The sequence below is a fragment of the Temnothorax curvispinosus genome, unplaced genomic scaffold (assembly GCF_003070985.1).
Source record: "Temnothorax curvispinosus isolate PA1 unplaced genomic scaffold, ASM307098v1 QBEX01007285.1, whole genome shotgun sequence".
Taxonomy (NCBI): domain Eukaryota; kingdom Metazoa; phylum Arthropoda; class Insecta; order Hymenoptera; family Formicidae; genus Temnothorax; species Temnothorax curvispinosus.
In genome coordinates this window covers 715,442-738,010 of record NW_020217065.1, presented here as the reverse complement: position 1 = coordinate 738,010, position 22,569 = coordinate 715,442, and the positions used below count along the sequence as shown (strand labels likewise).

General features: G+C 40.2%; 1 protein-coding gene across 2 annotated transcripts in view; it reads left to right on the top strand.

Annotated features, from left to right (window-relative positions):
• The window catches only part of LOC112456875 (protein slit), a 311,515-nt gene that overhangs the window by 193,115 nt on the left and 95,831 nt on the right, over positions 1-22,569 (top strand). The window lies entirely within an intron of this gene.

Here is a 22,569-nt window from a genome sequence, read left to right as displayed (position 1 = left end):
AATATATTATTTTTAAAGAGAGATGTATCATCGCGCGTAGTGCGCACGTTAATAAATCATATACTGAATAAAATTCATGAAACATGCTACATCAATATTGTACATATTTATTTACGATTATATATTTATATCTATATAACATAACCATATTTATCTATGTTCACCGATTGCGTTTTTATCATTTTTATTCGGGCACTAAAAATATAGTATTATACATTACAGTAGGTAAAATTTATTGCATATGATATTACCGATTAAAACGTAGAATCATATTTCTCATTATGACAGTGTGTCAGCTAGCAATGTTGAAAATGCAATAAAACAAGATACAGTATTTTTATTTTTTTTTCATGTAACAAATAAAAAGTGATTAAATACTTCTTATGGTTAAAGATTTGCCAAATAAGGAAACTATTGGTCTTGATGCGTAAAGTTTGCCTCAATAATAAATTAATCTCGCTTCACTTAATACAAAGTTTTTTATTTATATATTAAATAATTTAAAATGATTAATACTGCTATTTTCTGGTTAAATTAGATAATGTGGAATGTCCTAAGATATCCAAGATATTGATAGACCGCCTTACCCGAACACGTGTGTCTGAGGGACATACGATTCTCGCACGCGCTCGTTACAAATACGACTCGAACATAACATTAACATCCGTTCGTGCGAAAATCGATGAACACGCCGTAATGTTTTCGAGCAACGAGGTGAAACAACCGTACAGTTATCTGCAAACATCAGCAGGCCGTTTCCCGTGCAACCGAGTGGTTGGTTAAAGCAATTTACAGCCTCGTTTGTAAACAAGCCGTCGCTCGTTTGTTCACACTTACCTATCGACAATCGACACTTTCGATGTGCAGTAATAAATTAATGTCGCGCTGTCTCAGAGCAAGATCGCATAGGCATTGTACCGATTTAGTTTATGAAACAATGTACGAAGAGACTAAAATTCAATTATCGCGCTATAGACATGATAATACTATTGTATTCGCAACGTAACTAGCGCTAAAAAATGGTTTGTGATATATTTAATTTAAATTTCATATGTTAATTTTTTATTTATAGATGATTTTTATAAGCCAATAAATAATACAAAATAATTAAATCTAGTGAAGTAATACTCTTATATACGAGTATATGAAACATTTTGAAATAATAATAATAATGTAGGATACTCTCTCTCTAATCAGCTAACAACAATATACAGTACTAATAATAATAATAATAATGTAGAATCCTAATAGTTACACTAAAGTTAACACAGAGGCCGTATATATCTCTGTTCAAAATTAATTAACCGAAACTAATTAATAACGACTGAACGCTTGCAGCCAGATTTATCGAGGTGTGAAGTAAATTGCATGGTGCTTTGAATCTCTTACGAGATATAAACACTGAATTGCAGCGAGAGACAAATTTGGGAAGTTGCCTAGTGAAAAATGATGTAACGGCTAATAAGTAGATTAAAGTAACGTTCTATTTATAATCACGCAGATCGCGGATGAGAAATGCGTTAACGTATATTTATTATGCCTCGATCGTCAAAAGATTTGCGCGACCGTTTAACAACTTCTGCCTTTGATCACCGCATGTAGCACGGATTTCCTATCGCTCGTACTTCCATGCAATTTTTGCTGCAGAACTCCAATATACTTACTCCAATAATCACCTAGCCTGCGTGACTCGAACAATTACCGACAACGCTCCTGCGAGAGAGAAAATCGACCCACCGCGGCTGCCCTCTTTGGCACGTCAGCTTTGTTCCTAGGAAATTGGATTTGTCTAGAATGCAAATGGAGTGCTGGACCAGAGTATGTCGCGCATTGGTCGAATACGAAGTGCACGATTGCACGTAGAAATACGGAAATTGGCGTCTTTATGCATGTACCGCGTAACTCCAAAGTGGATGATGAGCGCCGGATAAAATCGGAAGGAAGGCTCAAATTGTGTGGTTGATAATGACAAGAGGAAGGTATCTTGTAAAACACTTTTACAAATTGTAACAAATCACATCATATTTAAGAAAAAAACATTACGCGCGATATTATTGCAAATTGTTTATAAAGTTCGTCATACTTTAACCACAGCTTTCTCGTTATACCTTTTGAATCCCGTCACCAATTTATCGACATTAAATGTTGCGTATCACGGCAATTCACTGTGTGAAGTGTTTCCGTGTTAATCTTTCCGCGATAAGGCACAAACACTCTCCCATGGACTTTTAGAAGATCGTACTTCAAAGAGATACCAATCAATCCACAGCATTGATGTTGCGGCGAGTGTAAAGCAACGAGCTGCAGCGGAACATGCGGTGAACGTAAGGCACGGAATAAAAGAACGGGCTTGTTGCAACGCACCGCAGCTTTCGCTTTAACACACACAAAAAAAGAAGAGAAGAGAAAAGAGAGGAGAAAAGAGACGCCGCGCGGCACGACGCGCCGTCTGGCACAATGGCGCGCGAACGGGCTTGCGAGTGTGCGGCGAGAAACCGTGTAATCTTACTTTCTAGCCGGTCGATTGGCCTCGAGGAGAGTCACTCTTTCGAGCCCGACGCGACGCGACGGTCCAGGCGTGCAGACACACGCGCACGTAGTGCCTCGAATACACGAGCGTAACGAGCAATCGCGCGCGGCTACCGCGTTTCGTCGGCATGAAAATTGCTTGTTGTACGGCACGAGCACGTTGCTCCCGGTGTTTCCGTCATGTGGCGTAACGAGCCATATCTAAATGCACCACCGACACGGCGGGATACGTCGGGTAATTGATAATTGAACGTTTGAGATATACGTTATCTCGGATTTATCGTAGGCGGGGTGAGGTATTGTGCGTCTCTCGACGCACCAGCGAGAGAGAGAGATACGCGCCTCCGTTAGAGAACTGGTTCTTACGGCGACGTTGAGCGCCATTGACGCGAGATGGAAGGCGTAATTAAGCCTTTGCAGATCGTATCGGCGAGATCACATATAATGGCACGTTAATTTTTAATCCCACGTTAAGTGCCGTATGATCTTTCACGAAGTATGTCGCACTCAATTTCAAAACACACAACTCGGAAATTGCTTGTGCTCTAAAGATATTATTCTTAATCAAATTTTATATGTGAATTCCTAATTTTAAAATATAATATAATTTTATATACAAATTCCTATTTTTAAATATATGTACAAAATATTTATACCGTTGTCAAACACGATCCTATTTATATATATAATCAATTGTTAAAATAACGTACAAGTATTTTACTAAAGAAATATTTTTTTATAATAATATAATTGAAAATTACATTTCATTCTTTCTAGATATATCTTTCAAAAAAAATTTAGCAGAAGTGGGGCTAAATATTGCCAGATAATATTTATTTATTGGCTGTTATCTGTATTCATTACCAGAGGTCCGTTTTAGAGCGAATTGGCTATTTTTAATTAAATTCTTTTAGCGAGAGCAACGTGCAAGAGCAGCAAGCGAGAACGTGCAATAAAAGCACGGGGATGTCGATGGTGGTGCGTAACGCGTGAGATTTACGCCATGCCGATAGGAGAGTGCCTGCGTCTATTAAAACGGCTTTCCACGCGTTCGCCCGGTGTCGAACGCAAATAACCGTGGCGCGTTGACCAGAAATTCTCACACGTATCGCCGTTGTAAAACTCTCGAAAGCCGACCAGTACCCATCTCGACGAGGTGTAATCAAGCCCGCTAAGTCCTAAGTACATATACGCACACCACACCACTCGTTCGACCGTGATTTATCCGCACAATAATATTTTTCCAATCGTCCACACGTACGTAAGCCTCGATATTGCGGCCGCAGGTACACACGGCGCATGTACCGTAATCGATGCTGACAACATGAGGGATAATTTCGTAATAATTTATGAAAAGCAGAAACCACGGGCTCGAACAGCTCCACGCCGCGCCACGCCGCGCCACGCCGCGCCACGCCGCGCCAGTAGCGGCACGACGTGTTTCAGAATGTATATCATTTAAGTATTATATCGCTGGAACAACGTGTAATTTCATATCTATCCGCTCTTCCGTGAAATTAATCAGAAAGGCAAAGATGACCAACGTAGCGTTAAAATAATTACGCGATAACGCATTTACCTGTCGTCCCCGGGCTTTACATGTTTGCGGCTGAAACTTATAGGAAGTGATGGCTTTAAGCTAGCGTGTTCCAGTTTACCGGCAACAAGTTTCCCAAGTGTTCTCAACGATATAACAACACACATATACATAATATACGTGTACATATTGCGGACATTGTGCGGTGGTTCTGATAAGTCTGTAGATTATGTTGATGGCTTTGAATATTCTTTAATGTAAATTTCCCGATATCCGGAACACCAGGCGGACCCAGGCGATAATCGAGAACGGCGATTTGACACGGGGTCAAGTCACTGGATTAAACTTTACGTAGAGCTCGGCTACGCCGCGCGCCGCGTCCGTCGGTCGCCGTCGTGCCAACGTAGTAGGTATCGCGTGACCGCGATGATCGATGTCCCCCGTGTTAAATAATTCAACGATTTCCGACGTATAGTCTCGTGCATAGAGCACCTCTTCCTCTTGCCCTCTTTCGCGGCCACAATTGCGCGTGTGTGCCCGCATGTAGGAGCGGCGAGTGATACCTTCCAATACAAGCGTGTAACGTAATAAGGACAAATTGCACGCGTCTCGCGTAAACGACACGACGGACGTGGACGGACGCGTGTTCCCTTAACCGGCTACCGGGTTTCTCTCGCGACATTAGATCGGCGAAAAATCAATGTCGTTCGCGAAATGATTTATTCGTAGTAATTACGCCCAGCTCAGATTCAGGTCGGAGAGCTTTTTTTCTCTTTGAACAGGGCCATTAATTTCTTGACGGCGTTATATGAGCTAGGAAACGAATATGTACTCTATATATAAGACTTTATTTCTCGTGCGCTAACTTTCCTTTCTCTTTTGTTTCAGGTAAGTACGCCCCATATGTCATCGAGTGTAAGTTCCTTCATGTACGAGAGATAAATATCGCTATCACGATTCCGGATCAAAGAGGTTTGTTTCTGTTGCTATGTCAGTTATTAATATCAAATATAGACAACGCTGCAAGAACATCAACAATAATAAAAATATCTCGATATGCAGAATTAATTCTTCTCTTCAACTATGTAACTATGAAAAGCTCATAGTGAGCTTTCAATTTTCTATAAAATTCAATTTTGAGTTGAAAAATACAGTCATTTTGGGGTTACGCAAACCTACGGAGACCTACGAGGCTAATTCGATCGCAACATTGTTGGCGAATATGAATTGTGAAAGGGATCGTATATACAAATTCACCCCGCGCGTATAATGAATCACGAATGTTCGACAACACTGTTTACGGGGGCAGAATTACAATAGTTAATTAACTCGTAGCATTCGAGGCACAACAATCGAAAGCGACGCTCGGGCTAAATTTCGCGTGGCGATCGCGCGCTATTTCGATCGGACGCGTACCTACCTGCCCAAACAATCGGCTGATCATCTATTAATTTGCCTACTGTGCGAAATTGAACGCGAAGTATTTACACGCGTGGAACGTAATGCGCTCGAAACTTGGCTGATCGAATCGCAAAGCCTCGTCGCATTATTCAGATACCTTTCGCGGAATCAGATTGAGGGCTGCAATAATTCTCGAACGCGGAATATAACGGAAGGTCGCGATCGTAAAGCACGGAGCTGTTAAATGTTTTACAGCGATTTCTCTGTCACTTCACTGTAGTCGCTGCATTCAGACCGGCGGCGACATCGTCATTCATAAATCACGTCTTGATTTCGACCAGCGCGCGACGCGACGACACGACGCGCAAGCCGAATGAATATACATAAAATACTTATATGCACGGTACGCGAGATTTTATCGGGCCACGTGGGGACATTAATTCCCATTGTACCGCATTATACGGATCATAAAGCTCCGCTCTCTGGACAGGGCGATGGCAAATCTATAACAAGCAGATCGTCCGTCCGATAATCGGTCCCGCGGCGCTTCGAACGGCGTCAACTTTAATGGAATCATCTCCAGCCGATATTAAATATTAGTAGAAAAAGTGTCGGTTTAATTATAAGTAATGCAAATTCCATACATTTCACGATTAAAAAATACAATGGGCGAGAATGCGATTTTATGAGCGAAATCTGTTAATATATAATAATTGATATTCCTGCCATCAATAAATTACGACCACTTTTATTTGTCGGAAAAAAGCAAATAATCTCGCAAACAATGATCACTGTTTATTCATTGAAAATAATTAATCGTCCATCTATTCTATAATATTAAAAGATGGTTATAAAAATTTAATTTGTAATTTCTGTTGTATGTAATTTTGCAATTGCATGTAATATCTTTCTTTATTTATAATAAATTATTTATTAATACATATTTCATATAACCAATGCATGTTATTCAATTATTAAGTTACGAGAACCAGTCGCGTCGACAAATTAAACATACAGTTGTATAATAAATTATTTCATTGGTTTGCAAAACAGTTTCCATTTTATGTAATAAAACAGGTGACTTTTAAAATTTTTCTTATAAATTATAAATTATTTTTCTTGCATCCATGGTGCACTTCTAAAAATATATAGTTACTCCTTTCTATGTAACTAATGAGTTAAGTATTACTTAAACGTAACATTACTTAATGTTTCAAAGATTATACAAGACTTCGAAAATATTCATATCTCCTGTAATATCCATTTAGAACTGAAAAAAAATAAATCACAGCGACACTGTACCTCTCTTAGGGGTACCCCTTATTAATTTTCTACCAGAAACGTCGTCTGCATTTTTTCTCGAAGAAAAACGTCTGACGCAGACCGGTAAATCGTCTGCCAGTACGGAAGCGGACCGAAAGAGCCCTATCTCTGCACATACAGGGCGAGGGCGAAGATCCGGAGAAATGGACTACATCGAATCTGCGGCCGACTTCATAATACGGTCTACGGAATATCCATTTGTCGTCGGGCCAAGCCTACAGCCGCCGGGATTTCCTTCTCCCCGCGGTTATGCGCGGCCGCATTACTTTTATTCGGACGTTATTGATAAACGATAAAATCTAGTCGGAAGTCCACCCTGCCCCCCCCGCTCATAAATTCCGCGGCACTTCCGCCCAACGAGCCATTCGACAAACCGCTCGCGACGAATAAATCACTTCTATCCCCGCAAAAGCATTTTCCGGCTAACCGTAATCCGAGCATCGACGAATTAAGGAGCCGACTGCGGTTGGATTGCGCTGGATCGATCAAATTATTATGCGATTTGTATGTGCCAATGCGCCGTGTTTCCTCTCGTGTTTTCACGCACATACAACGCCGAGTGACTTCATGCGTGGTATAGATGCAATTTAATCGTACACAATGCTGCGTGTAAATTGCAACCGCCACCGGTCGAGATTGGAATTTTCAGTGGCGATTTGCACAGAAACAATAAGTGCCGTTAACGCCATTGAAATAATTATTATATTCGTCAATTGCAACGCGACTCTATTAGTACTTAGAAAAATCGTGCAACGGAAGGAAAAAATTTTTTTAAATCATATTTTAATTATTTTTTATAAGTTTAATAATTGATGAAATAAGGTACTACACCATGTACTTAACGGTAGTTGGCGCGCTTTATGTTTTTTAGTTAAGAAACTTTGTGTCTCTTTTTTTCGAAAGAGTAAAAGCTTTTCGGTTTCACGAAGCAAGTACCTACACGTGCAGTAAAATACGTACAGTTGCAGGAAAAATCGATCAATCTTCTTTACTCGGGATACTTATGCGCCCCGCGGAGTTGGAATGACAGATACAGAAGCTATTCAACATCGTCGGATACAGTGAGCGGAATCCGACGAATAGACCTCGGCGCGCGACGTTATTGTGATGTGCCGTACATACGACCAACATGGCATATCGGAAGCCAATGTCAATCTTTCCCCCTTCGCTTATACATTGCGTTGACGTGAAGACGTGTGTTCCCTCGTGCGGAACTATAGAAACCTGAATTACTTGGAGCGCCTTTCAACCCCAATGTCGCGAACCCGAGTGCCTACCTACACATTTGGATTGAACTGCACGCGTTTGCGACGCTGTCGCAGTTTCAGGATTCGAGTGTAGTGTCTTCAATTTCTTCCGCCCCCTTGCCGCTCTCCCGTTCTTTTTTTTTTCGTTGAGAATATTTCCCTTTCATCTTCGACCGGCAATACCAAGAACCTCCCCCGCTATGCAAATCGTATTTTGCCGTAAAATGTGCAGGTTCGCTGCCGAAGAAGCCAACGCGACGGAGCGGATGTAGATGTGACTAGGAATCAAAAGGGAGGGATGAGAAAGAGAGGGATGAGTAGTCGGGGGCAAACGGCGTCCACGCTTGCAAAAACGAACGAGAGATTTAAGGGCGAGGTACCGTCGTAGAAAAATAAAGAACCCTCGTCTGCATGGAGCATCCTTAAGCCGAGCTCTCGAGAATGTAAAATCAGTATACGCTTAAGCGAGCCAATTGTACATGTATGAATAAAAACAGATTTCTTCTCAATAAAAGATGAGATCGATAAACTGTCCTAACTTAGTTTCCCATATATACATCTGGTCGATTCGACAACTAAAATGCTTTGACTCTAAAAGTTAAAAGTACTGTTAATTCCAATTTGCAAAAATAATCACGACTAAATTTTAATTTTAATTCTGTACGATTAAATACAAGCAAGACCAGTTTTAAATTAAATAAATTTAGAATCAATTAAGAATTGGAAAAAGAACAAATCAGATATAATAGTATTATTTTTATATATAGAAATAAAGCGCGTTTTAATATAAAAATTAGTTTCCACATTTTCTAAAAATTAAGCGCACTAATATAGAAATTGGTTTCTACAATTAGTTTCTACATTGTTTGAAAATAACTTTATAAACAGAGAAGATCGTGCACATACTGAGATCGATGCTTTCTTATATATCTATCTTTTATCTGGCGTAATTAACGAACACCGTGCCTGTATTATCACGGTTACAGTTTCGAATTTGATTGCCCCATAATGGAAAGTGAAATGGCACCGAGACTGTCACCGGATGTGTCTGCAGATGCTGTGTACCGATGACGTGTACCTATGCACATGAGCAAAGCGTATACGAGAGCCGCACGACGTGGACGCGTGTCTCCGTGTTAATAATCGCGGCGCTTTCGAGACGTGTGCGTTGCTTTACATGCAAATCAGACAATTGCAGCCGATATGTACGGACGTGCGTCGGGAATGGGGTTAGACGCGGCCGACGCGGGGACTATGTCCATCGGCGGTTTAATTAGATTATGCTGCCATACCTCATCGGGCTTCACCCTTGTTCCCCACCACCGACGACGGGCTCTGTGCAATCTGACAAACACGGAATGACACTCTGTCCAGCGATGCATAACGCGATAGCGTGCGCACAGATTAGAGATAGACAGCTGCGATAAATACACCGAGACAAAAACATGATTGACTCCACTATAAATTAGAGCGAATTTTGGCGAAACGCTCGTGCCTGTCTCAGACCAGTGTAATATACGTGCTCCTAAATCGCGAAATTTGCTCATCGTGTTCCGCGTGCGATCGACCGTGTTACTGAGTTTATTTTATCCCTATCCTGTGTATGAAATATGTTTATATACGTATGTGCCCCTATTATACATACATATGCATATATGTACATGTGTAAGAAAATTAGTAAAATTCAGAATCAATTTATTACGTGTGCGGATTTATTAATTGTGACGGCAGCAACTAAATAATTTTTATATACAGGAAAATTAAGATAGTAATTAAAAACTGGAAAATATTCAATAATAAAATAAATAAATCATTCTTATATTAAATGTATTTAAATTTCGCATATATGTATATAAATATATGATGTTTTTCAGGAGAATATAATTACGATCGCGTATAATTTTATTCATATCGTACATTTCTTAGCCACCGCTATATTGTATCCGTTAATTGACCCCAACCTGGAACCAGATGCAATTTACATAAATAAGAGAACATTATTACGAATCGCATCAATGCCGTGGAATGTACTTCTGGCGTTATGCACGATCAGAGCGAAATATCCCGTACGATTCCCCAAGTTAAATGAAGATTTTATGCCCACCAATTTCCGCGCTGTCTCGCGATCAAACGTAAATTCATAAACACGCGTGCGGGCAAACGGCATATTAAATACGCGGGCGAATAAACAGATACGCACAGACGGATGAATAAGCAAACGGAGGATCCAGGACGCAACAGAAAGAGCGATAGAGGGATAAAGGGGGTCCGAACATCGTTGGATGCTTCGGGGTATAGAGTTGAAAGCTCGACAATATGCACGTTCCTACCCGAGCCGATGATTGGACACATTCCATTCGTCTCATCGTCGCCGTCAAGCACGGCGGGGCCGTCATTGTTTCGCGACAAATTAGTTTGTCAAAACCAGCAGGAACGAGAATGACTCGCAAGCGCGCGAGTCATTTCGCCTTGGAACTCGGCTATAGGACGAAATTGAGGCAGCAAGATGGATCGGCGGTGGCGAGAATAGCAGAAGCGCGAAACGTGCCAGTCCAAGTTATTTCCGTACGCGATTGGACGCTTTTTTTCAATACCGCGGAGGTTCAGCGAATGACAGGCAGCTATCGCGCGGCGTCATTTGTTTCGTCTACGTGAACTGAATTTTGCTTTTTGGTCTTTTCGCGACGGCCGAAAATATACATCAGGTCAAAAAGATACTCAAAATGCCTGATTTGTACGTAAATCAGTTTCATATTAATTACGTGTCTAATTTTAGCGACCGTAATTACCAATGTTTCCATTTTCATTATGATGTGTAATCAAAACACAAATTAAATATTTTAACAAATATTGACTTCATTATTAGTTAAATGTACCTAAATTTAGAATTTTCTTAGCACATGTAAAATCTTACTTGTTAATTTCTGTGTAAGCTAAGAGAATATGACGTGTTTTATAAATGAGTAGAAGAGCGATATTAGTAATGACAACGAGGCTGAAGCTAGGCGTAAAATTAGCAGCCGGTCACACTGGACGCGAAATATGACGATGTGCGAAAGGGATGCGACGAGAGAAGAAAAAAAGACACATATCTCGAGGAAAGACGGACAAATGAGAAAATGTTAACATGACTTCAAAACAAGAAACCACGACAAGATAGCTGGAGTCGAAGGTCTTTGAGATTTTATTTCCGCTCGAGATAACACCCTTAAAACATGACGTCGCGTGGCGGCATGGAGCCAACGAGAGTGGCGTAATTACCCACAATCAGTCACAGGATTACGTGGGTTCTGCAGACTCGGCCATTCGTTCCTTTTTTCCACGTCTATCTTGCATACACGCACATCAACCTATGCGTGTTTTTATACGATGGCCACTGTCTACTGAAGAAGGAAAGAGAAGAGGGGGCGGATAAATTGCGCGTTGGCAAAAAAGTAACGACCAAAAATGCGTCTAATCTCAGCCGAAAGTTGAGAGTGATGTCTCTTTCCGTGAGAGTACTTTGAGAAACGAGATTTGAGCTACGGACGAGTTCCCTCACTCGATTGTGGGATCTTGGCAACGTCATACGGTGCTAAGTTTTTCGAAAGAACTTAATCTTTTAATATTCATACGATTTTGCATCCAATTTTCATTTAGAATGGACAAAATCTAAACTCTATTCCTCGTTATATACAGAAAACACTTGCCTGTGTGCATCTTAGATTATGACGCTACGTGACATTATGTCATCGTTCATAATTCAGATCTAGAATGAGTCAACGACCTGGAAACATTTGTATTTCGTACAATTATGAAAATCATACACGCTATTCGGTATTCACGAACGCCGTAGAAAGAGAAATCCTCATACTGCTGCCGTGACTGAGGCAAATTAAAAGGATCGGCTCGCGAGTTTTACAATGTAAAGTTATTATCGCGACGTGATGTAAACGTTATGACACCTGCTTATTGTACATAAGTGTTCCTGGAAGCCAGTACCGTTTGCATATGTAAAACGATAATTTGCTTGACAAGTATTAGTTAAATATTGAGTTGTACTGCAAATATTAAACTCAACAGTTTAACATAAGATGTGTTATCTCAGATTCTTAAAATTATTATGTTACTATTCTCTAATACATTATCTCAGAAAAACTATTACGAACAGTAATACAAGAAATTTTTAATAAATAAAATAATTTCTAAGTATATTGTTACATTTTTAAAAAATATCTGTCAACGCTCTCATTTTATATTATTTCTGAAACAATTATCAGTCCTTTCGCAATTAACAGTAATTGCGCGGTAAGCACGTATATCCCTTTCCAAGAGAAGCTACAGACATTTTTCAATGTTAAATGACTTCACGTTCTCTGCGCCACCCTCACGTAGGGTCAAGAATTTAACAATTGAACAGGCCGCCGTTTATCTCGTCAGGGGTTGATCGCCTTTTTGCGCGACCAATCCCTCCCTGGCTATGCAACGAGTAGACGCGAGCGAGGGTGGATGTGGTGATGGACGAGGAGCAAGAACGAAGCTCCCCGGTTGCATGATGCGAATCGCTATGGGGATATATATGCAGTTATGCAGACTCCGCCGATGCGTCACTCTGGCGCATTATACGACGTGCCTTGGGATCGCATATTCCCCCGGGAACCAGTCACAGGGGGGGAGATCCTAGCGGAATATATTTTCTACGTCGCGCGGAACGACAGGTTGAGCGCGTACGAGTCACGATGTCGTCTTCTTTAATAAGAAAACCCCGATGCATCTTCGACTGCGTATAGAATCGTCTGTTTTACGGTTCATCGCGCATTTATTTATAATATCGAGCAAAATTGAGCTTTGCTAAGTTTCGATGTAGTAATTAATTCGTTTGGATATATGGAACAGTACTTAAATGGCATTCACATTTCCTCTATTCCTGGAAAATTGCCTAAATGACATAACACTGCACTTGGCAGGCATGATATTGGATTTTATTTCACGAGTCGATAGATTGAAATAGGTATTCCCGTATCGACAGTTATTAATCTGTATTGCCGCGCTTGGTGATAATGCGCTCTCGGATTTTCACAATTAGAATATTCAATGCGTGAAATATTCACTTGCTCTATTTTACATCTTTGTCGGCGAATCATTCGATAATAGTATTTTCATCCATGATAGATTACTTGGCAAAGCTTGTTATTTCCACTCGGTATTGATGAATCAATCGAAATGTCACCGACAAGCTCATCAATTTGCACACAACTCTACGCTAGGTACCGCGTGACCGGCGCGCGATGCAATTTTATTCCTTCATTTTCACGGACGTTAATAAAATGATAATGGAGACTAATAACACAGAGACAAAGTAATGCTGATTCGCAGCGCTTTGTAACAAACGGTGGAAATTAATGCTTAATCGAGAAAGAAGATGTCACCTTTTCTTCTTCATGGACGTTGACATTTATTTCAAAGCGATATTACCAAAAGCTTCGAAATTAACTCGTTAAATAAATTACAATAATGACCACTCGAATTACGCGATAAAATATTAAAATGCTACGTACCGTACTCTTTTAAACATTACGCTCATACAATGTGTATATTTTTTTCCTTAAATTATTAACGCGAAAAGATCATGATAAGTGATAAGCCACTATTTCTCTTCACCATTTCTCTCTACTAATTTTAAGACGGCGGAAGCTGCGGAAAGTCCATTAATATGTAATTATTTATTTAGCCACAGTGTCTTATCTACCCTAGTGCAGTGGTGTACGGTATACTTAGAGTTGCAGATAACACAGAAGCGACCGCGGTCCCCTCCGTAAGTCCACAATTTTGTGAGGTAAATTTACGAAAATCGATTCTATCGATCAGTGCGGCGTAATTATGGAGGGGGATAAACAAGGCACCGTATTCCGATGCAATGGTGTAATAATCGATCGTTGCAGCCGCGCGAGAGGAAGGGGAGAGTAGCGAGAACAGTTCGGAACAGATAACCTTGTGGGTGGCACTAGCAGCACCAATGGCGATAGCTACAAAGATTGATTGCCAGTAATTAAATGTTCGCGGTCTTCCCATCTTGTAATATTTTACTGAGCTCAGAGGCACATGCGTAGCGCGCGTGCATTTCCGTGAAATGCAAAGATACGTAACTATTATGCATACGTGAACAAAAATTATGTCGTTTTGATATAGAATAGATTATCTGCAAAATTGAGTGATAATGTAAAAGAGTTGCCCAACAAATGGAACAGAGCAATAATTTTCTAACAATAAACTTCATAATCGTGATGAAATAAATAATAAGTTCTCTTTCCAGAAACATTTCAGTTTCTATGGTGTCGTTAACAAGACTGCAAAATGCACAGCGAACGAGCTATAAAATTATCTCAACGGAGGTAATTATACACTCTGACGCTGATTATTAGCCGGGATAATTTGAACAATTGACTGGAATGACATTATCGAGTTAACGAGACATCATACCTTGACATATTAGACATATACATATATCAAGGTATGGCGAATGATGTGTATATATATCTTGACATGTGTGTCAAATCTCGCTGAGTCAACATAGGTACCTGAATTCAGTTGATCGAGTCAACTGTGTCACAAGCCGCGTGTACACAATCGCAATATCCGTGACTCGCGCCGCGCGTTGAATCAATCATATCGAGACCTAGAAGTCTACGACGCGAGGAACTCTCGGCATATGTTGACGCACTAGCGTAACAAGTTTCTCCTTGTATGTAGCAGAGAATTCTCCAACAAACATGTTAGTTTCCAATAAGCCAAGTGTAAGCCCGAATAATTCGCCATAAAGCAGGTTGCGCACACGCGAAGAATATATACGCCCTTGCGGATATACGTAATGTATAACTACGGTGGGGTACATTTGGTCGGATCTACTAGATCGATCAGCCCCTTATAATTAAAGGCCTTCTAACTAGGCGCCACATTTTGATCGCATAATAATCGGGCGTCAGTGGGCCGCGACGCGTGGGGACCGGGCGCTGATGCGCGCAGTCGGGACCGAGAGAGATAATCCTACGGATCAGAGGAGCCAAGGCGCGACGACGACGACGCTGCGCCTCGTAAATTCCATGCCGGTGCGTGACTCACGGCGGGGGATAGATTAACCACCCTCTCTACCCTCTCTGCCCGGGCTGCACACCCTTCGCAGGCCGCATTGCGGAAGGAGCGCCTCCCGAACGACTCCCAATGCTAGAAACCGGCTCGGATGCGACGGAATGAAACGAAAAGGACGCGACTCTCGAGATCGCTCTCGCGTGTTCGCTGTTAGTTAATGACGAAACTAGTTTCTTCGATCGTGCGATATATATCAATATGTTATCACTTTATGTCAAAGTTTTAATGTTTCAAGAGAATTAAAATATGATTTCAATAAATCAAGAAACTTTTTTTGTAATTTTGATATGAAATTAAACTTGAAGGTAATTATGGCCCCACACTGATGGCAGACACTGATTATTAAAATATTATGATCACATGGAATAATATAGCATGCATGGCATTCTTTTGATATTCGCTTTATCACATTTTATTATTTTACCGCCAGTAAAATCCTTATTCTTTTATACGGATTGATCCGTTTTTACATCGATATAATTAAACGTAGCAAAACTTGGTTAAACTTAATCTTGAATTTAAATGGTTAAAACAAAATGTTTCTTTTGTAATGTTTCTAATCTAATAAAGTTTTTGAATAGATATCTGGACACATTCTTCTTCTTACAATTAGATTAAGTTGTATTTTACATGTTTAAATTTATTATAAACTTCAAACGCAGTTTGTACATATTATATATATATATATATATATAATTACTATTTTATTAATTAATATTAATTTATATTATTGAAACGTGTCAATAATATATAATTAAACCGGTCTATAACGCATCGATAGCAATAATGTTGTCCTATGAGCTTTGTACATGTGCATTTTCCTGTATGCATAATAAATTCGCGAACGATTGCATATGTCTCAGTGTTAAACATTCGCGCTAATCTATTCTAACTAATCTGTTCCGAGTTAATGGATCAATGAGATATACCTTACTATAATTACTCACTTCATGATTGCTCCACCGCACACCATTGCCCGGTGCCTCCCAGATCTCCTCTTTCCCTCAAGTTCCTCTTGGTTGCATTCACACGACCGAACACTCGCAAAAATGTGTTTATACAATCGTGCGCGAACTAATTATCGAAAATGACAGAATATGACGATCGCACAATATGGCTCTCCCGTTATTAATCATATGTGACGCGCAATCCTGTAAAATATACTTATTAATTATTAATTATTAATGAAATTATTAATGAAAGATTAACCATTTTCTGTAACTTGAATTATTTGATCTAACTATTTGTGTATTACTTTACTCCTTCAATTTACAAAGAATGATAATGCGGACATATCACGTCGGCGAAAGTTTTAAAGCACATGCATGACATGAGATGTATACTCGAGTCAATGCGAGTTAAATCGTTATCAAATAATTGTCATCTAAAAGTTTTGCAATAAAACAGTAATTTATAGTGTTTTTATCTCTTATCCTTTTGAATCTTATATGATTAATAATGAAATAGATAAATTGCACGATATATATGCTTCGATATATAGCATCGTCTTCGTGCTTACGGACTGTTAATCGTAAATTTAATTAACGTACAGGCCGATAATCGTTAATTGTTTTGTAGAAAATGATCACGTTTTGTGGAATGATAATACGATGATATGCGGAGGGGCTCACGCCACTACTTGTCGGCTCGAATCTCGTATAGAATCTTGCAAATGACAACACGGCGCGGAACGGCCTTGTTTGTGCACCGGCACTCTGTACGCCATAACAGCAAGCATCAAGGTCGAACGCCTGTATTATCGCCTTAAAACGTTATCGTTATTACCAGCTGTTAAATATTTAACACTTTATGAAATAAATTTGGATATAATGTTCTTGTTTCTCGCATCTTAAAATAATTTCGATGAGCAGACTATCGCATTAAACCTGAAGTTTATTCCAGAAAGAAAATTTACCTTTGATCGATAAATTATTTGTGTAAATTAATTGCCAATTATAATTATAATTAATTAAAAAATTGTTTATAGGCCGATAAAGTTCGATATTTTTATATAATATCCTCGAGTCTATATATATGTAATTTTCAAAATACATTAAATTACTGTATGATAATTGTATGCAACTGTCATAATTAGAAAAATTAATAAACTTATTCATTTTAAGCAGATTAATTAAGAGAGAGCCGAAGATTATGTATCATATTGCAATTTATATTTCTAAGTCTTAACGAACTTATAACTATAATATTCAAGAAAGAAAAATGCGGTAGAGATAGTCTTCAAAAAAGCAGCAACCACTCGAGATTTATAAAAGACATGCATTCTCATTTACGTAATTCGAGATTTACTGCCTCATTCTGGGTATGTCACTTTAGACAAGAAACATCGTCGTAGTCAGCAGCGGAATTCGCGTTTTGCACGACGCGATGGTGGAAACAGTATTTTGCGCCACGATTTATCGGGATAAAACTTGGGATTGGTTCCATTTTGCCGCGCGTATCGACCACGCGCGAAATATCACCGGTGAAATCGCGCCGCGTGCCAATGTACGCAGAATCCAGATTAATTCCGCGCCGAGGTCAGAAACCGAAGAAGGAGGGTTTATACTTGATGCTTACCTACGTGGGCCCGGTTCGGCAGTTATTTAAGACATATAACCACGACGACAGAAACCGACAATGCAGCGCCATAAACTATGATTTTCCTATTACACAACTGCACAGACCGTTTCACTTTCGACGGCCGGCGGCTATTATTTCGATCTTTCGATTGTTTCTCTCTATACATCGAGAAATCTAAAACCGATGGACGTTTCTGCCTGCGAATGCACGTGCACATAACGCCCCCGGAGAATAGCGTGCGATGGTTTCAGATTCTCGCGAGCTGTCAAAAGAGGATTCGGAGCTGCGATATTTAAAACGCAGCCGGCCATTCGTTGTTGTTTGTTTGTGATCGATCCCTGTCCGCCGATGGGTAGACAATTCGCGCTGGACGAATCGCCGGAATGCATCACGCTGCCTGTCAGAGATTTACTTCGTTCGACTCTTCAAACGAATAACAAATTCGCACGTAGCTCGTTTAACGATCGTCAAAGATTTAGCTATCGGACACGCGACGCGTCGCGCAATTTTTGCGAGTCGCCTCGTAACTCGCAAAAGCATCACAGAGAGACGCACATTTCGCGAGGGAACATTTGACTGCTGCAAAATGAGATGTGCGACTTACGCTAGGGCTTGTCGAGGCGTAAACTCGAAATTGCTTCCGTCTGTCTCGCGTACCGACTAAAAGCGAGTTTCGCTTTTCGGGATGGGCCGTGGAATGTGCTCGGGTGAACGTGGAATTTAGCTTAATGCCATCTCGAGGTCAGAAATCGAGAGGGAACCCTTTCAGCGCGCTATTGTAGATGCCATTGAATCAGTTATTTAACGTACATCAATTTAGCTCTTTGCGCAGAGCGTGTAATTCGCATTTCAGCAAGCAAGAATTAATTGTTTAGTAATCTCGAGTATTATAAAATTAAATTGTTTATTAACATTGGTTTGAAATGTAAAGTATTTATTTCAACTGATTCGTTAATTTTGCGCGGAAGCAACGCAATAAAAAGCTACAACCGACATATTATATATAAAAAATTAGATGTAAACTTACATAAGGAAGAACACATGCGAAAGAATCGTCATTCGATAGGAACACGTACATTTTGTTTCCTTTGTAACGCTCGACATCCTTCAGCAAAATGCACGCACAAGTATACTTTCGACAAAACGTCCTTCACAGCATTGCCTCCCCCGTTCTGCCCTTTTCTATTTGCCCCGTAGGGGCAAAAAAAAAGAAAGTATAGGGAGTAAAAGTAAGGAGATAACGTGGCACAATAGCCGACGAGAGTGGCTTCTTAGCATCCGCGATTGCATTAGTCAAATTCTTATTCGGCAGCTACCTCTCGCGGGTACTTTCGTGTCCGTAGCGAGAAAAGCAGGAGAGAAGGACAGGATAAGAGGACAGGGGGGTGTATAACGCGAGAAACGGGCGCGAGACAAAGCGGGCGAGGAATAACGTTAAAAAAGAAAAGAGCGAATTTTTTCCTCGGTGCCCCAGAGCGATCACCGAAGAAAGTGAAAAGGGGACGGCCTATAGGAGGAGCGAAGGGTGTCGCCCTGATGGGACGAGAAGTCCGTCTCGCTGCCGTGCCTCGCGTTGTAATGCGAAACTAAAACAGAATTATCTGGTGCCCCTGTCCTACGGTACACAGCATGGGGCCGAGTCGCCCCCGGAGCGCGGAGGTGAGGGTGGCTGTCGCCGCTCGGGCGCCGTAGCTCCCGCCTGCCAGGGGTGCATTTTAACGCGAGTAAAAAACGGCTGCTTAAGGCCATATTCAGCTCCGAGAAGGAATCGGGGGATGGGTATATGTTTGTGTGTGCTATGTGTAGATATGCGCAAGAATCGGGAACGGGGTGTTTTGTTTGTCGACGCTTTGAAGGAGGGTTAAGAATTTATTGATTTATGACCCGAGCGCGCGCAGATGCGTATCGGTTTATATGTAATTCGGAGATATCTTCGCTCTCACTTTCTCGCCAGAAGGGAGAAAAGTTCATTACGTTAATGTACGTTAACTAACTCGGGGTGTGCATGCGTACGCATGTCGTTTCACACATCGTTGTGTATGCGCCAACCATTAAGGAAAGATTTTTCTAACATAAGTGAAAACTTCGAAGGTAGCTTAATTGTAGAGATTCTCTGTTAAAAGTAAAGGCAAATTTACGAATTAACGCTTTAAGATCGACGATAAAATAATAATTATTGTACTGCAAATTTTAACAATAATAATACGAGAGGCTTGTTTTTCAAGATGTTTAATGTTATAAGAATTAAATCGTAATTTACACCAGTGATTAGTAATTTGAGTTTAAAGTGTATATGGAATTTACATTTAGATAGTTGCTGATTAGATACGATCTGAAGAATATATCATGAAATAATCTTTCATAAAATGTATTAGAATCGCTCAATCAATTCGATTTTCTTCCACCATCTTATATAATGACGTTCAAAGAAATTCATGAATGTACCGGACATTTACATTATGAAATAACAGCGAAACCGAAGCGAATTGCTTTCGTAATCTACCAGCGGGCGGCAAGTTATCGAAAGGCAAAAAGTACGAACGAAAGAGAGAGAGACGAACCGCGTTATTGCCTCGCACGCATGTTTCTTAGTCGACTGTGACATTGGATAAGCTTCGAAGCATATTTCAGACTTATACACATACGTGCGCATTGCCAAACCCGGCTGTAAATTCTCGCCTTACCTGCCCGGAATACGACGGGCAGACTTTAAATTTCGAAAGACGGTACAAGACTTGGGCATAAAGCGACGCGATTTAAAAGTTCGCGAGGGAAGTACGGCGATTCGTCAAACTTCTTTAGTACTAAAGGAAACTGAAGCTAATTCCCGTGTCCGTTTAAAATTAATGTCTGTTTTGCTAAAACTCGTATTAGTTGACGCGGATGATAAATAATTAAGTCTTGCAAATATTGGTGACATTTAAGTTAAATTAAATTTGATGTTACAACAAAAAGCGGAATACAGTCTTAATCCTTATAATTTATAATTAAAAAACGGAATATAGTACTAATCCTTATAATATGAATGAAAAAAGTAAGATATATTATTCATAGTCATAATGAAGTGGCAAATGCACAGCCAAATTTAACGTGTACATACACATATCTGAAATTAATTTTAAATTTCTATGAAAAAGAGATTACATTGAAATACTCATTAATATTTGCGATCTGAAATTTTTATGAGTGAATAAATTAAAATTGGTTGAAATTTATGTCCATTATGTTTCATGTTACCGTCTATAGTACACATCTTGTATGAAAAATCTGTGTAGTACGTTTAACAAAAAATTATAAATTCAGAGAATAATATACTTTCGGATCAAGTAACTGCTACACCATTGTTCTCCCAAGTGATTTATTTCAACGTTCGTCGAAGACAGATTTTACGAATCTCCGCGTTAGAGTCAGTCTCGTATTACGCGCGCCATATACGCGGGCGGCGGTTCTCGTTATTTTTTTTTTCCAACCAAACGCTCCTCGTTATTAACGCAAGCGCGATCCAGCTGTAGGGATATCAATGATAGCTGGGTTTTTCAGCGATCGTTCTGTTCAGCGAACAAGAGTATCCGATTTCAATGGTATCGATGATATTACCGTGTCGATACCTCGGCAACCTCGATCGTAGATGTATCGCGATGTCGTGTGATATAACGCGTATGAAATGGATCGATCACAAAAGAGAATCTAAGTTCCATTATTTTTTTTTGCGAGACACGCTCAAAGCTTTCATATAATCTTCATATTACCATGACTTTTACCGAGGATTGAAATTATTACATTTCCGTGAGAGTCAGATGAAAATCACGTCTTTTCTTTGTGCACGTATCATAATCCATAATAATTATTTTATATTATTCACGTATTGTAATACATATAAATGAATTTTACCTTTTCGCGTCATTTATATTTTATTAGTGACTGAGAAATTTTGATTTAATTTTAATTTTACATAATTAAACAATGCTGATTGAATACACAATATCGATTATAAATCGTTAATGCCCGGAATATAAACCGTAAATGTTCTAAAATTCAATTTTTCATAATTGTATATACAATTTCTCTCATAATTCCAAATTCGGTTTAAATAGCATCAACCTTCGTAGGAAACACCGCGACGATTATAACACAGAATTCCGTACACGCTTCAATGCTAGCAGGTTGAAAGGGTTAATGGTATGTAACATGTATTTAATCGAGATTCCGCAAATGCAGTTTCCACCCTGGCGGCACGCCACGCGCAATTCCTACGGAACGGTAGTAATTGCTTATTATGCCGCGACTTTACGGGATTGAATTCTCTCTCTCGTGGAGCCTGATCCCGGGTCTTCCTTTTGCTCCGTCATCCACCGCCCGCCCCTTCGCCCGCCAATCTCGGCAAATGACGACGACTGTACGCCTCATTAGAATCGCAGAATACGCACGAGAACAGCGGTAGCGCCTATGGATTTTCCATTCGAGCGTTCATTCGTACGCCCGTGCACGTCTCTCGTAACGTGTGTGCGTGTCGCCGGCATTCGTGGGCCCCGATAATGCACTTATCCCGGTTGTGGGGCGAGCCGAGCGAGGCATCGTAACAAACGCATTCAATGCCACCTTGATTGGACCCCCGAAACGCGGCGATACGTCGCCGCCTGACGTTTTCAGCCCCCGCGATTTGATTACGCTGACGTTTTATCGAGTTGACAGCTTCTCGCGATCGCGCAGAAGGATTCGATGCCGTTCACCTACGATGCGGGGAGCTTCGATCGCGTTCTCGGATTTTTTCCCCGAACGATTCCTCTAATTTTTCTCATTCATGCACATCAATTTCTTTCTCTAATC